The 13,900-nt window shown below is 40.9% G+C and overlaps 1 protein-coding gene across 30 annotated transcripts in view; it reads right to left on the reverse strand.

Moving 5' to 3' along the window:
- nrxn1a (neurexin 1a) overlaps window positions 1-13,900 on the reverse strand; it is a 1,866,202-nt gene that overhangs the window by 1,626,490 nt on the left and 225,812 nt on the right. The window lies entirely within an intron of this gene.

The raw sequence follows: 13,900 nt of genomic DNA on the forward strand, positions 1-13,900 counted from the left end.
AATACTCAGCCTGGGAGTACATGTTAATTGGTGACTGTGCTAAAAGCAATCCATGTCATAACAGGACTGGGTGTAGGATGGGTAAAACCATGGAAGGATGGAATCAGGCTCTAAAGCTATAGAACTTAACATTGAATCCCAGAAACTGCAGGGTCCCCAAGTGGAAAATGAGATGTTGTTCTTTGAGCTTGCACTGAGGCTTGCTGGAACACTGTAGCAGGCCTGAGACAGAAATGTTGGCCAAGGAACACGGCAGTGTGCTCAAGTGGTGGGCAACTGGAAGCTTGGGGTCATTTGTATGGACAGAACACAGATGTTCTGTAAAGCAGTTACTCAGCTTGCTTTAATCTCCCCAGTGTAGAGGAGGTCACATTGTGAACTGCGAATTCAGTGGACTAGATTGAATAAAGTACAGGTAAATCACTGCTTCAGTTTGAAGATATGTCTGGGGCCTTGGATAATGAGGAGGAAGAAAGTAAATGGCAGGTATTACAGATTCTGTGAATGCCTGGGAAGGTACCAGGAACAGAGGACGAATGGACCAGAATGCCTGGAGGAAATGGTCCGTACAGAATGCTAACAAGGGAGGGGAATATGCGTCTGGTTGAAGCATCCCATTGGAGGTGATGGAAATGGTGGCTGATAATCCTTTGACTGGTGAGGCAGGTGGGATGGTAGGTGAGGATAGGGGGATCTATCATTGCTGAGGGAAGGAAGGGAAGGGGTGAGGGCAGAAATGAAAGAGAGGTGTTGAACACAGCTAAACGCCCAGTCTGCCATAGTGCTGGTGAACCCTTGGTTGAAGAAAGGGGTGGACATTTCTGAGACCCTCCTGCGATGGTGGTCAGAACAATGTGACAGAGACAGATAATGGGTTGGCGTCCTTGCAGAAAGCAGGATATGACAATGTATAGTGCAGGTTTCTGTGGAGGTTGATGGATTTGTAGTGTATATTGGTGGCCAGCCTATCACCAGAAATTGAAACAGAGATATTGAGGAAAGGAAGAGAATTCGGAATTGGATGAGTCGAATGTGAGAGTAGGGTAGGATTTGGAAACGATATTGATAAATTTGTCCACCGAATCAGTCACCTCTCTCCTCCCACCAGCACCCACTACCCGGTCAAAACAATGACTGCAGATGCTGGAAACCAGATTCTGGATTAGTGGTGCTGGAAAAGCACAGCAGTTCCGGCAGCATCCGAGGAGCAGTAACATCGACATTTCGGGCAAAAGCCCTTCATCAGGAATACAGGCAGAGTGCCTGAAGGGTGGAGAGATAAATGAGAGGGGGGGTGGGGGTGGGGAGAAAGCAGCATTGAGTATAATAGGTGAGTGGGGGGGTGAGGATGAAGGTGATAGGTCAGGGAGGAGGGTGGGGGTAGGTAGCAAGGAGTACAATGGGTGGATGGGGGTGGGATGAAGTTGACAGGTCAGACAGGAGGGTGGAGTGGATAGGTGGAAAAGAAGATAGGTAGGTGGGACAAGTCATGGGGACAATGCTGAGCTGGAAGTTTGGAATTGAGGTGGGGTGGGGGAAGGGGAAATGAGGAAAATGTTGAAGTCCACATTGATGCCCTGGGGTTGAAGTGTTCCGAGGCTGAAGATGAGGCGTTCTTCCTCCAGGCGTCGGGTGGTGAGGGAACGGCAGTGAAGGAGGCCCAGGACCTCCATGTCCTCGGCAGAGTGGGAAGGAAAGTTGAAATGTTGGGCCACAAGGTCGTGTGGTTGATTGGTGCGGGTGTCCCGGAGATGTTCACTAAAGTGCTCTGCTAGGAGGTGCTCAGTCTCCCCAATGCAGAGGAGACCACATCAGGAGCAACAGATACAATAAATGATATTGGTGGATGTGCAGGTAAACCTTTGATGGATGTGGGAGGCTCCTTTAAAGCCTTGGATGGAGGTTAGGGAGGAGGTGTCGGCACAGGTTTTGCAATTCCTGCAGTGGCAGGGGAAGGTGCCAGGACGGGAGGGTGGTTTGTTGGGGAACGTGGACCTGACCAGGTAGTCATGGAGGGAATGGTCTTTGCGGAAGGCAGAAAGGGGTGGGGAGGGAAATATATCCCTGGTGGTGGGGTCCGTTTGGAGATGGCGGAAATGTCGGCGGATGATTTGCTTTATGCGAAGGTTGGTAGGGTGGAAGGTGAGCACCAGGGGGGTTCTGTCCTTGTTACGGTTGGAGGGGTGGGGTCTGAGGGTAGAGGTGCGGGATGTGGACGAGATGTGTTGGAGGGCATCTTTAACCACGTGGGGAGAGAAATTGCGGTCTCTAAAGAAGGAGGCCATCTGGTGTGTTCTGTGGTGGAACTGATCCTCCTGGGAGTAGATATGGCAGAGGCGGAGGAATTGCAAATACAGGATGGCATTTTTGCAGGAGGTAGGGTGGGAAGAGGTGTAATCCAGGTAGCTGTGGGAGTCGATGGATTTGTAAAAAATGTTGGTGTCAAGTTGGTCATCATTAATGGAGCTGGAGAGGTCCAGGAAGGGGAGGGAGATGGTCCAGGTAAATTTAAGATCAGTGTGGAATGTGTTGGTGAAGTTGGTGAATTGCTCAACCTCCTCATGGGAGCACGAGGTGGCGCCAATGCAGTCATCAATGTAGCGGAGGAAGAGGTGGGGAATGGTGCCGGTGTAATTACAGAAGATGGACTGTTCTACGTAGCCAACAAAGAGACAGGCATAGCTGGGGCCCATACTGGTGCCCATGGCTAGCCCACCCACTACCCACCTTCCCTTTCCCAATTTTAGCTTCAGCTGAAATACCACCTTTTCCTTGCTACGAGCATCTCTGATGAAGAGTTACTAGACTTGGAACGTTAACTGTGGTTGGCTTATCAAGGAGGGCTAAACAGATTAGGCCTTTATGCATTAAGATTTAGAAAAATGCAGGATGATTTTACTGAACTCTAAAAGATTCTGAGTGAACTTGATATGGAGAAGTTGTATCCATTAGTGGGGCTATTTCAAATTAGAGGACAATTACAAAATCAGGAAAAACTCATTTAAAACTGAGGTGCAAAGGAATTTCTTTTCTCAGAGGGTAATGATTGTTTGCAATTTCAGGGAGTTGTGGAGGCGATATCACTGAAAGTACTGAAAGAGACAATAGATAAATGCTTGAAATATCAGGGAATTGAGGGCTGTGTTGAGCTGCCACAAAAGAGCTGAGGCATGGCCAAATCAGCCATGATCTTATCGAATGGCAGGGTGCCAAAATGTCTACTCGTATCCCTATCCCTTATGTTGATATGTTCTTATGTCACCTTACCAGCATGGAAACCGTATGAACTGAATGAGTTTCACATGATTACCCATCATCTGTGTGCCTTAATTTTACATGGTTGTGCACAGAAGGGATGAAAATAATATTCCAATATCACCAGCCAACTTCCACAATGCGATGTGGGTCAGCAGTAAAATAGTAGATTAAATGTCCCAACTTTTAAAAATTACTTCAACTGTTCTAAGTTTCATTGAACATAGAGAACATAGAACATAGAAAAGTTCAGCACAGAACAGGCCCTTTGGCCCACGATGTTGTGCCGAGGATTAATCCTAATGTAAAATAACTTAGCCTATGCACCCCTCAATTCACTGCTATTCTTGTGCATGTCCAGCAGTTGCTTAAATGTCCCTAATGACTCTGCTTCCACCACCATTGCTGGCAATGCATTCCATGCATTCACAACTCTGCGTAAAGAATTTTGCTTTGATGTCCCCTCTATACCTTTCTCCTAATATCTTAAAACGCCAGTCAATCCTGCCCTGGGGAAAAGTCTCTGGCTATTGACTCTACCCCTTCCTCTCATTATCTTATATACCTCAATCAGGTCACCTCTCTTCCTCCTTCTCTCCAGACAGAAAAGTCTGAGCTTAGTCAACCTCTCTTCATAAGGCAAGCCTTCCAGTCCAGGCAGCATCTTGGTAAACCTTCTTTGCACCCTCTCCAAAGCCTCTGTATCTTTCCTGTAATAGGGTGACCAGAACTGGACACAATATTCCAAGTGTGGTCTCACCAGGAACTTGTCAAGCTGTAGCAAAACTTCGTGGCTCTTAAACCGGTTTCTATTATATAAATTGTGGCTCCACAACTAATTAAAATATTTAACCAAAATGTACAATGTACTTAATTACACACAGAATGGACAAGGTTTTTGTTTGATACTAATGCTAAGAAAATATTTTATCACTTTTGAAAATACTCCTGCATAAAATACCTTTCAGGCCTCATTTTTCTGATTTAAAGGGAAGTGGGATATTTTCCACCTTACAACAGAATTTCAGAGGCTACTTAGTGAACAATGTTGACTTGTTAATGAAGTAACAGGATTAACAGATATCAATGCATAATTTATTCAATTTTCAAGTGCCATTCATATTGTATGCTTTCTCAATTGTGCAATTCTATGCAACTGTAATTCTATAATTTTACTGCCTTTTTTTCCATACTACGGTCATTATTTAGCAAAAATAGACATCTTCAATTTTGAGTTCCAAATACAATACCCATTTACATTTTGTTTTCCTTTTAAAACTAACATAAGGCAAAATCACAAACAACCTGGGGTAATTTTGATTTTGTGAAAAAGCTTAGAATAGATGTTGGGGAAATAAAGTTGTCCACAGTATTCACAAACAAACTGCAGTGCAGAACAACTATGGGTCAATTGAAGACAGAGTTTAACAGAATACAGAAAAAGAATTGAAATATTAAGCAGATAAAAGAGCATCTGTGAAGAAAGAAACAGAGCTAATTACTTTTTTATCAAAAACACTAAACACTAATGAGACTTAAAGACTGAATAACAACATGGTGAATAACTGTGAATAAGAAAGGCATACATGAGGTATACAGATAGAGAGTGAACAGTAAGAGAAAATACTGAGGTTAGGAATAATGTGAAACAAAACTAGAAGTCAAAGAGAAATTATGAACTTTAATTATTAAAAAGCACAGAACAAAATAATAGAATATTTGCAAAACATACCTAAAAAAAGTAAAGCTAAGATTCAAATTTAGCCATTAAAAATAGCTGGGATAATAACACAAACAACAATAATAAATGACAGAAATAAAGAATAACGATTTTGATTTGGTATTTATGGAGGAAATATAACATAAATGGAGAAAGGCTGCAGAACTTTACAGTATGGGTGCATGTGGGTGTCCAAGTACATGAACCACATAAAGATAATACGTAGGATATGTAAGCAATGTGCACTACAAGTGGCATGTTGTTATTTGTTGCAAAGGGATTGGAATATAAAAGCAAGAATATTTACTCCAGTTGTCTAGCGCATTAGTGAAACGACATCTGAAGTGTTGTGCACAGTTGTGGCTTCCTTATTTAAGAATGGACATATTGCACTAGAAGGATTACACAACTGATACCTGGGACTAAAGGGTTAATTTATGAAGAAAAGCTGAAACGATTGGGGCCTTTATCCATAGGAATTTGAAAGAATGAGAAGTGATCGTTTTTTAACCCATAAGAACCTGAGGGCACTTGGCATGGTCGACGCTAAATGGATGTTTCCCCTTGGGATAGTAATTAGAACTAAAAGGACACAGGTTAAAAGAAAAGGGGTCTCCTGTCTAAGATGGAGATGAGAATTTTTCTTCCTTCTCAGAAGGTTTGAGTTTACAAAACTTTCTTCTCCAGACAGGAGGAGAGACAAGATCATTGAATACTCTTCAGGTCAGGTTAGATTGGTTCTTGACTGACAAGGGAATCAAAGTAGATACAAAGTCAGGGAAAGTGGAGTTGAAGCCACAATCAGATTGGACATTATCTTAGCAAATGGCATAGTGGACTCAAAGGACTCAATACTACTCTTAATTTGTATGTGCATGTGAATAGATAATCATGGTACTGAAATGAGTAATAAGAAAGCAGTAGTTTAAAAATGAATGGGCAAGGTTGTATAGAATAATTTAATCAAACTCAAGTAGGATAAACTGCTGGCCCAGGTGGAAGGTATCCACACAAGTTAAAGTAATTTAGAGAAGGCAAAGCAGTGGCATCATTAGATATATATATTTAATAATTATTAGAAAAAGGTACAATGCCAAAGGACTGGCAGATGGCTAATAGGCCTATATTTAAGAAGGGAAATAAAACATTAAAAGAATTACAAACTGAACAGTTTTACATCAAAAATGCACATTTGCAATTGCAATGTGACCACAGGAATCATTCATAATGCCCTAGCTCCTCTGTAAAACATGGCAGAGGGTGGTGCTGCATGGCCAGCATGCTATGTGGAATAGCATTCTATTGGAATGCCAGGCAAAAGTGAGGACTGCAGATGCTGGGGATCACAGTCAAGATTAGAATGATGCTGGAAAAACACAGCAGGTCAAGCAGCATCCAAGGAGTAGGAAATTCGACATTTCGGGCAAAAGCCCTTCCTCAGGAATGCTGCTGATAGTCACAGTGCTATAACTAATGGGTCCACCAGTCTGGTTTGCCAACAAACAGACCCATAAAACTGAGCTTCTAAAAAACTATAATTATAATAATGAAATACAGCAGGTATTTCAAAAAGGAAGATCCTACTTGATCGATTTTGCTATTTATTTGCGGATGTAACACAGAAATAGGACAGTAATATACAGATTGAATTGATCTGGAAATTCAAAAGACTTTTGACAATGCCCCACAAGAGAATAATGAACAAAGTTAGACAATGTGAAGTTAAAGAACAAAGAGTGAACTGACTGGTCTGAAGACATGAAGACAGAGAATGGGAGATGTTAATTACATTTTTAAGATACACAGTTCAATGGCATTGTTTAATTGAGTACCTAATTGAGTTGTAAATAGAAACTGGGGGCAAGGGTACACCATTAACCCACAAATTGACATTTTTAATTTAAGTTCATAAATTTTCTCTGAAATGTTGCCCTTAATTTACAGTGCCCATCAAAGTCTCTATCACCCGATTAATTTGGTCTAATTTAGTTCAATTTGGCTTCATTGTTCCTGTTTGTTTCACAACATAGTATAAACAGAAATTGGTTCAGGTTATTTAACATAGTAGAAGCTGCTGGGCCTTGTTGGTATTCTGTACAAGGTAGCTGCATGAAATTCTATATCTTGTCAAAAACCAATCATCAAGAAAAGGATTAGCATCCAGTTTTATTTTTCACCATATGACTTGGGGTCCAGTTAACAAAAGGCCAGTTGTTTAGAATAGCAAGACATGTAAAGTGGAGTTCTAAGAGAAATCTTACTGGGACCACTGCCATTCCCAACTTGCATTAATGAGCTGCATTTTGGAATCAAAAACACAGACCACTTGTTTAATCAGTGGGCAACTCCATGGGTACAGATTGTCCAGATAGGAGGAGTCAGCCCTGACCCACAGGGTATTAGATGCCTTAAGATGCAGTGCCCACACACTGCAGAAAAACTATCCGACTGAAAGAGGGCCACATGCAGAGTGGCAGACGTGGGTTCTTTCAGCAATAGGAGGTTGGCAGTAGTGAGGTTGTTTGTCCAGCATTCAGGGCCGGCATGAGCAGCAGCCAAGCTCCTCCAGCATTGGAGTACAGTGGCATCAGCAGCAGCAGCAGGCTCTTCAAGATGGCGGAGCAGGCAAAGTGACATATGCAGCTGAAGAGGGACTCATGGTGTGGCGGCCTGGCCTGGCAGTGGATCCAGGGACTCTTGGTTGTGGGCGAGTGTGAGTGCAGCGGTGAAGAGATGGTGCCTAAATGGGTTCACCCCAAAGTTAGTGGGTCCGGCGCAGACGGTGATGAGATGGTGTAGATCTCCCTTGAGGCTAGGTGCCGGCATGGACTGGGTCAGAAAGACTGGTATTCTGAGCTTTCTACTTCTTTATTTAACTTTTTAATTTATTCCTATGACCTATAATGCTGGACTATTTGTTTCATTACTTTTCCAAATATTATTTTGTTTTCAAAAACTTTGAATTTAAGTATCTGTACCTAAGTACCTTTGCATCTAAGATGGCCATAATGCGGCGACTGTAAATATTTCACTGTACTCATTTGAGTACATGAGACAATAAAGCTAATACAACACTGGTAGAATGCCTAGGGGAGCAAGCACTTAACAGGCCAATCAAATAGCTCAGCTGTGCACTGCCAGGAATCCACCTTCCACCTTCTCTGCCGGTACATTCCTGGGCCATTTTACACACCTCCCATCCCATCGCCTTTGCAGGGTTGAAAATATTAAACCTGTACTTCCAAAACTTTGGAGATGATATTGTGTCTATGTGTATGTCTGTGTGTGTGTGGCTGTGTGTGCGTGTGTATGTGTTTATGTGTGTGGTTTGTTCTTCAATTAATTATCTTTCCATTAATTTCTGAAAGATATCAATGAACTTGAAACTCACCAAATAGATGGTAAATGTACTTCAAACAGATAAAGGAGGTTGTACATTTTGTTAGGAAATGTAGGGTGGCCAGCTATGTCTGGAAGTTGTGAATCAGGTGGGTAAAGAAGCAAAGGAATCTTTGGAGAAACAAAATCACTAAAAGTTTTCATCGCAAGTCAGCAACGCCAATATAAAAGCAAGTCAAGGCAGGAAAGGAATATTATGTTAAAGCAGTATTGAGCCTTGGTTTTGCGACACTTGGAGTGTTATGTCATGTTCCAGTCACAGTTATTTGAAAATAGGATACAAAGACACTGAACAGGGAACATCGAAACTTTGCAAGGATGCGAGGATATGACAAAAAAAAGGCTTGGAAAAGGAATGCATGGGGGTGGCATAATAAGGCTTTCAAATTGTGGAAGATTTTGACTGAGTGGATACAGATAAAATGTTTCCTCTTGTGGGAAACTGCATAACCCGGGGCCATCAATATAAGATAGTCACCGAGAAATCCAATAGGGAATTCAGAAACTTCTTCAAGTAAAAAAAATAAGAATTTGCAACATGCTGCCATAGGGAATAACTGAAGCAAGTAGTATAGATGAATTTAAGGTGAAGCATATGACTGAAAAGGGAATAGGTGGTTTTATTGGCAGATTTAGATAAGAAAAAATGAGACTCAAGTGGAGAATAAACCCAAGCAATGAAGAGTTGAATGTCCTGTTTCTATGCCATATATCTTATGTAATCCTATATAAGAGTAGCAGCCCTTTTATCAGGTTTGGGGAAAGACTGTTACAGGCTGTATTTCATTCATTGGAAACGAACATCGAGAGAGATATATAACAGCAGTTGAATCACTATCACTGGTTTTAAATACAGCCCAAAGTCAAAATTACTAACCTCACCTCTGACCTTGGATGTAGACACTAGAAAAAGATTGCCAAACTGTGGCTAATGTTGGGAATGTCAAGTCTTAGCTCCATGCCTAATAGAAATAAGCAAGATGACTTGTACAAATGTCAAAAGCTGATGACAGTTTCAATAGAAAATCTATTTTTTGCACCAATAACATGGGCCAATTTCTCTAAGCCAGGGAAGGGAAAATTTGAGCGCTTGACAATGATTAGATTCTCATTTACCTGTTAGTGGTCAGTATTAACAGAGATCTGGGGAAAAATTTCTGCATATCAATTAGCATTTGTATAAAAATAAATTGTACAAGAACGCCTCCAGGCATAAGAAAAATTATAAGCTAATTGCTCTGTCACTTTCAGCTTTACTTTTCAAGTATTTTAGCCATTCAATTGTCAAACTCCAGTCACTAGGTGAAAGTGAGGACTGCAGATGCTGGAGATCAGAGTCAAGATTAGAGTTAATCTAAACTCCAGTCATTCTCAATTGGCCATTTTTTTCTCTATTAAGTCTTAGCAAGGAGAGTCTCCAGGCTATGTAATTTCAGGGTATTTGAACCTATCTGAATCTCTCCACTTCTAACACAGATCACAGGGCAGCAATCAACAGCAGGAAATCATGCTAACATTTCCTTCCTTAATCTATGAATATTATGGCCAACTGTAGTACTCCCTTACTGCACATTTTGAGTTTAGCTAATTCAGGACAGAAAAGATTTACAAAGATATTGCCAGGTTTGGAAGGTTTGTACTACAGGGAGAGGATGAATAGGCTGGGGCTGTTTTCCCTGGAGCGCTGGGGGCTGAGGGATTACTTTATAAGATTCTATAAAAGTCTTTTCCCTGGGGTGGGGGAGTCTAAAACCAGAGGGTATAGGTTTAAGGTGAGAGGGGAAAGGTTTAAAAGGGACCCATGGGACAACTTTTTCACGCAAAGGGTAGTGCAACTATGAAATAAGCTGCCAGAGGAAGTGGTTGAGGCTGGTACAACTCCAACATTTAAAAGTCATCTGGACAGGTATATGAATAGGAAGGGTTTAGAGGGATATGGGTCAAGTGGTGGCAAATGGGACTAGATTAATTTATGATATTTGGTCAGCATGAATGGGTTGGATCGAAGGGCTGTTTCTGTGCTGTACATCTCTACGACTCTATGATTCTATGACAGCACTGGAATCAAACTCATTTAGTAAGATGCAAAATCTTGAGTATAATGTTCATCATTTTTTTCCTAATACTTTCCATCATAACAGTCAATGCAGTTTAGGAAGAAAGCAGTAGGTGATAGACTTGTGACCCTCTACCTTGATAACTCTCAGCCAGCAACAAAACAAAGTGCAAGAGAAAACAACTCACTAAAATAACTCCCTCACTCAGCAACCTCCTTTAAAAACTATCAAATTAATTGTGGTATGTTTTTGTGTTTTTAGTACTCTAATGAAGAGAGATGGGGAGGGCGATATGCGGAGCATACAAACAAGCATCGACCTGTTGAAATCAATGTCCTGTTTTGCTGCTGTAAATATGTGGTGATTTTAATTATAGTTTAGTTTTGCTACTTTTATCACCAAATCAAAATATATGGTGTGTTGGCATAATAGATCCCACAAAGAGAAACATACACTCAAGAAAAAGTGACATGCACGGAAGCTCTGAGGTTGTCAACAATCAGTTGGAGTGTATTAATGGGGGAGATTTGCAACATGCTGAGAGGCGGACTAAGATGAATGAGAACAACATATTGAAAAATAAATGGAAGTAATATTTGTTGAAAAGACAGTAAAAAGATCAAGGCTGGAGGACTGGATGTAAATATTGCAGAGGACATTACACAGAAAAAAAATGTATATTTAGTGTGATGCAAACAATGTTCTAGATGCAAGGAACTGTATCATACTTTCAGCGAGAAAGAAGCAAAGCATGTCTATCAAGATGGCTGCCAGAGAGATGTCATCTAATATTCTGGTGAATCATTCCACACCACATTACAGTTTAGCACCATCAGGTCTCTATTTTCATCCTGATATGGTGAGCCTGTGAAATTCTCTGCCACAGAAAGTGTTTTGAGACCAAAACATTGAATGTTTACAAGAAGTAGTTAGATAAAGTTAAAGAGATTAGAGAGTATGGGGTGAAAGCAGCAACAGGGTACTGAGTTGGATGGTCAGTTATTGTCAAATTGGATGGGGGAATAGGCTCAAAGGCTTATTCTTGTTTCTATTTTCTTTGCTCATATGTTTCAAAGGTGAAAACTGGCTCACGAAATTAGAAGGAGGACATCAAGCAAATGATAAATGCCAAGTTCACTGGTGCTTACGTAACCTGTATGCAATGTGGTTAAAGATGGAAAACCAAAAACATTGAGGGCAAATGATGGAACGATACACAGCTCAAAGGCACAAATGAAGCTGAGAGTCCAATCCAGTGGGATGAATAAAGATCTGAAGTTCCAGATAGTAGACATGAAGCAACATGTACTTACCTCAGATAAAGCACATCTAAAGCTTAGACTGGTATCCTTAAATGTGTCAGAAAAGATTTCCAGCATTTTGCAGGCCACTAAGCCATTGGCGGCTGAAAAGATCGAAGAAGATGACAAAAATGCTTGAAGGATCATGTTTGCCTGGTGAATCTCATCTCTCAGTTGAGGGGAGCCATAAAGCACTGTGAGAAGCTGGCAATTGGTTACAAGCTAATGAAAGCAGATGAGGCACTCATCACAGGATTACAGAGAAAAGGGTGATCAGAAAAAAAGAACAGAACAAAATAGTTAAAATGAAAGGGAAGATTCCTGGAGTCAAGTACATAGATGGTAAGACCATAAGACATAGGAGTAGAAGTAGGCTATTCAGATTATCAGATGTGTTTTGCCATTCAGAAATATCATGCCTGATATGACATTGTTTAAATCAATTTTTCTGCCTTTTCTTTATAACCCTTGGTTCCTTCACTGATCAAGATTCTATTTTAGCTTTGAGTGTACTTAATGACTCAGTCTCAACAGCCTTCTGTGTAAAGGAATTCTACAGATTCACAACCCTTTGAGAAAGAAATTCCTCCTCACTTCTGTCTTAAAAACACGACCCCTTATTCTGAGCTCATGCCTTCCAGCCCGAGACTCTTCCAAAGGGGAAACAACTTTACCACATCTACCATGTCAAATCCTCTGGAAATCTAATATGTTTCAAGAAAGTTGCTTCTCAAGTTATTTATATTCAACAAGTACAGATCCAGTTTACTCAACCTCTCCTTGTAAAACAGTCCCTCCATCTCCAATATCAGCCAAATAAACCTTCTCTGGACTGCCTCCAGTGCAACATTACCTTCCCATAGACAAGGGGCCCAAACATTGTTTGTATTACTCCAGCTGGGATCTGAAGGATGCCTGGTATATGATGAGCAAAATCTGCATAACCTTTATACTCCATTCTCTTTGAAACTAAGGCCAATATTCTCTTTGCCTTCCTGATTACCCAATAAAGTTGGATGCTAGCTTTTTTAAAATCCATGGCCAAGGCATCACAAAGGCTCTGTTCTGTGGCTTTCCACAGTCTTTCTCCATTTAAATGATATTCAACTCCTCAACTCTTCCTGCTGAAGTGCATAATCTCACACTTCCCATGTTATATTCCATGTGCCAAGTTGTTGCCCACTTACTTCATCTGTCTAAGTCCTTCTGGTGACACTTTATGTCAACCTCACTACTTGACTTTCCTTCTATTTTTATGTGATTTGTAAACTTGGCTATAGTACATTCAATTTCTTCATTCAAGTCATAAATATGCATTGTAAGTAATTGTGGCCCCAGCACTGATATCTATGACACACCACTATTTACTGGTTTCCATCCTGAAAATGCCAGCTTTATCTCAACTCTCTGTCTATCAGTTAACCAATCCTTTATCCTTGCTAATGTACCATATTCAACATGATGGATTCTTGTCTCATTAAGTCGCCTAATGGGTAGCACCATAATGAATGACCTTTGAAAATACAAATAGATTATATGCACTGCCTTCCCTTTATCTATCCTTATTGCAACCTCCTCAAAGAATATGGTCAACTTATAAGGTAAAATAATTTCCCCTTGATTACATTATGTATTTCTAAATGCACTGCTATTGCATCCTTTCTAATGGAATCCAACATTTTCACAATAAAAATCATTAAGCTAACTGGTCTATCTTTACCTTTTTTTACTGTTTTAAGTAAAGTGTTACATTGGCAGTTTTCCAATCCTCTGGGACTTTTCCAGAATTTAAGGATTCCTGGAAGGTTACTGCCAGTTTTGTATGGGACCTGGATGTTACTGGCCAGCACTTATTACCCTTCAGGAAGTGAGCTGCCATCTTGGAAAGCACACTCCATGTGCTGTTGGTTGGCTCACAATGCCCTTAGGGAGGGAATTCTAGGACTTTGATCCAGTGACCATAAAGGAACAGCAATATATCTCCAAGAACAGGATGGTGTGCAGATTGGAGAGGAACTTGTGGGTAGTGGTGTTCCTCTGTATCTGTTGGCCTGTTCTTCTAAATGGAAGTGTTGTGGGTTTCAAAGGTGCTGTCTAAGGACCTTTGGTCAATTTCTGCAGTGCACACTGTAGACAGTATTCACTGCTGCTACTGAGCGTCATGGAGG

This window comes from Chiloscyllium punctatum, chromosome 11, assembly GCF_047496795.1.
Source record: "Chiloscyllium punctatum isolate Juve2018m chromosome 11, sChiPun1.3, whole genome shotgun sequence".
Classification (NCBI taxonomy): domain Eukaryota; kingdom Metazoa; phylum Chordata; class Chondrichthyes; order Orectolobiformes; family Hemiscylliidae; genus Chiloscyllium; species Chiloscyllium punctatum.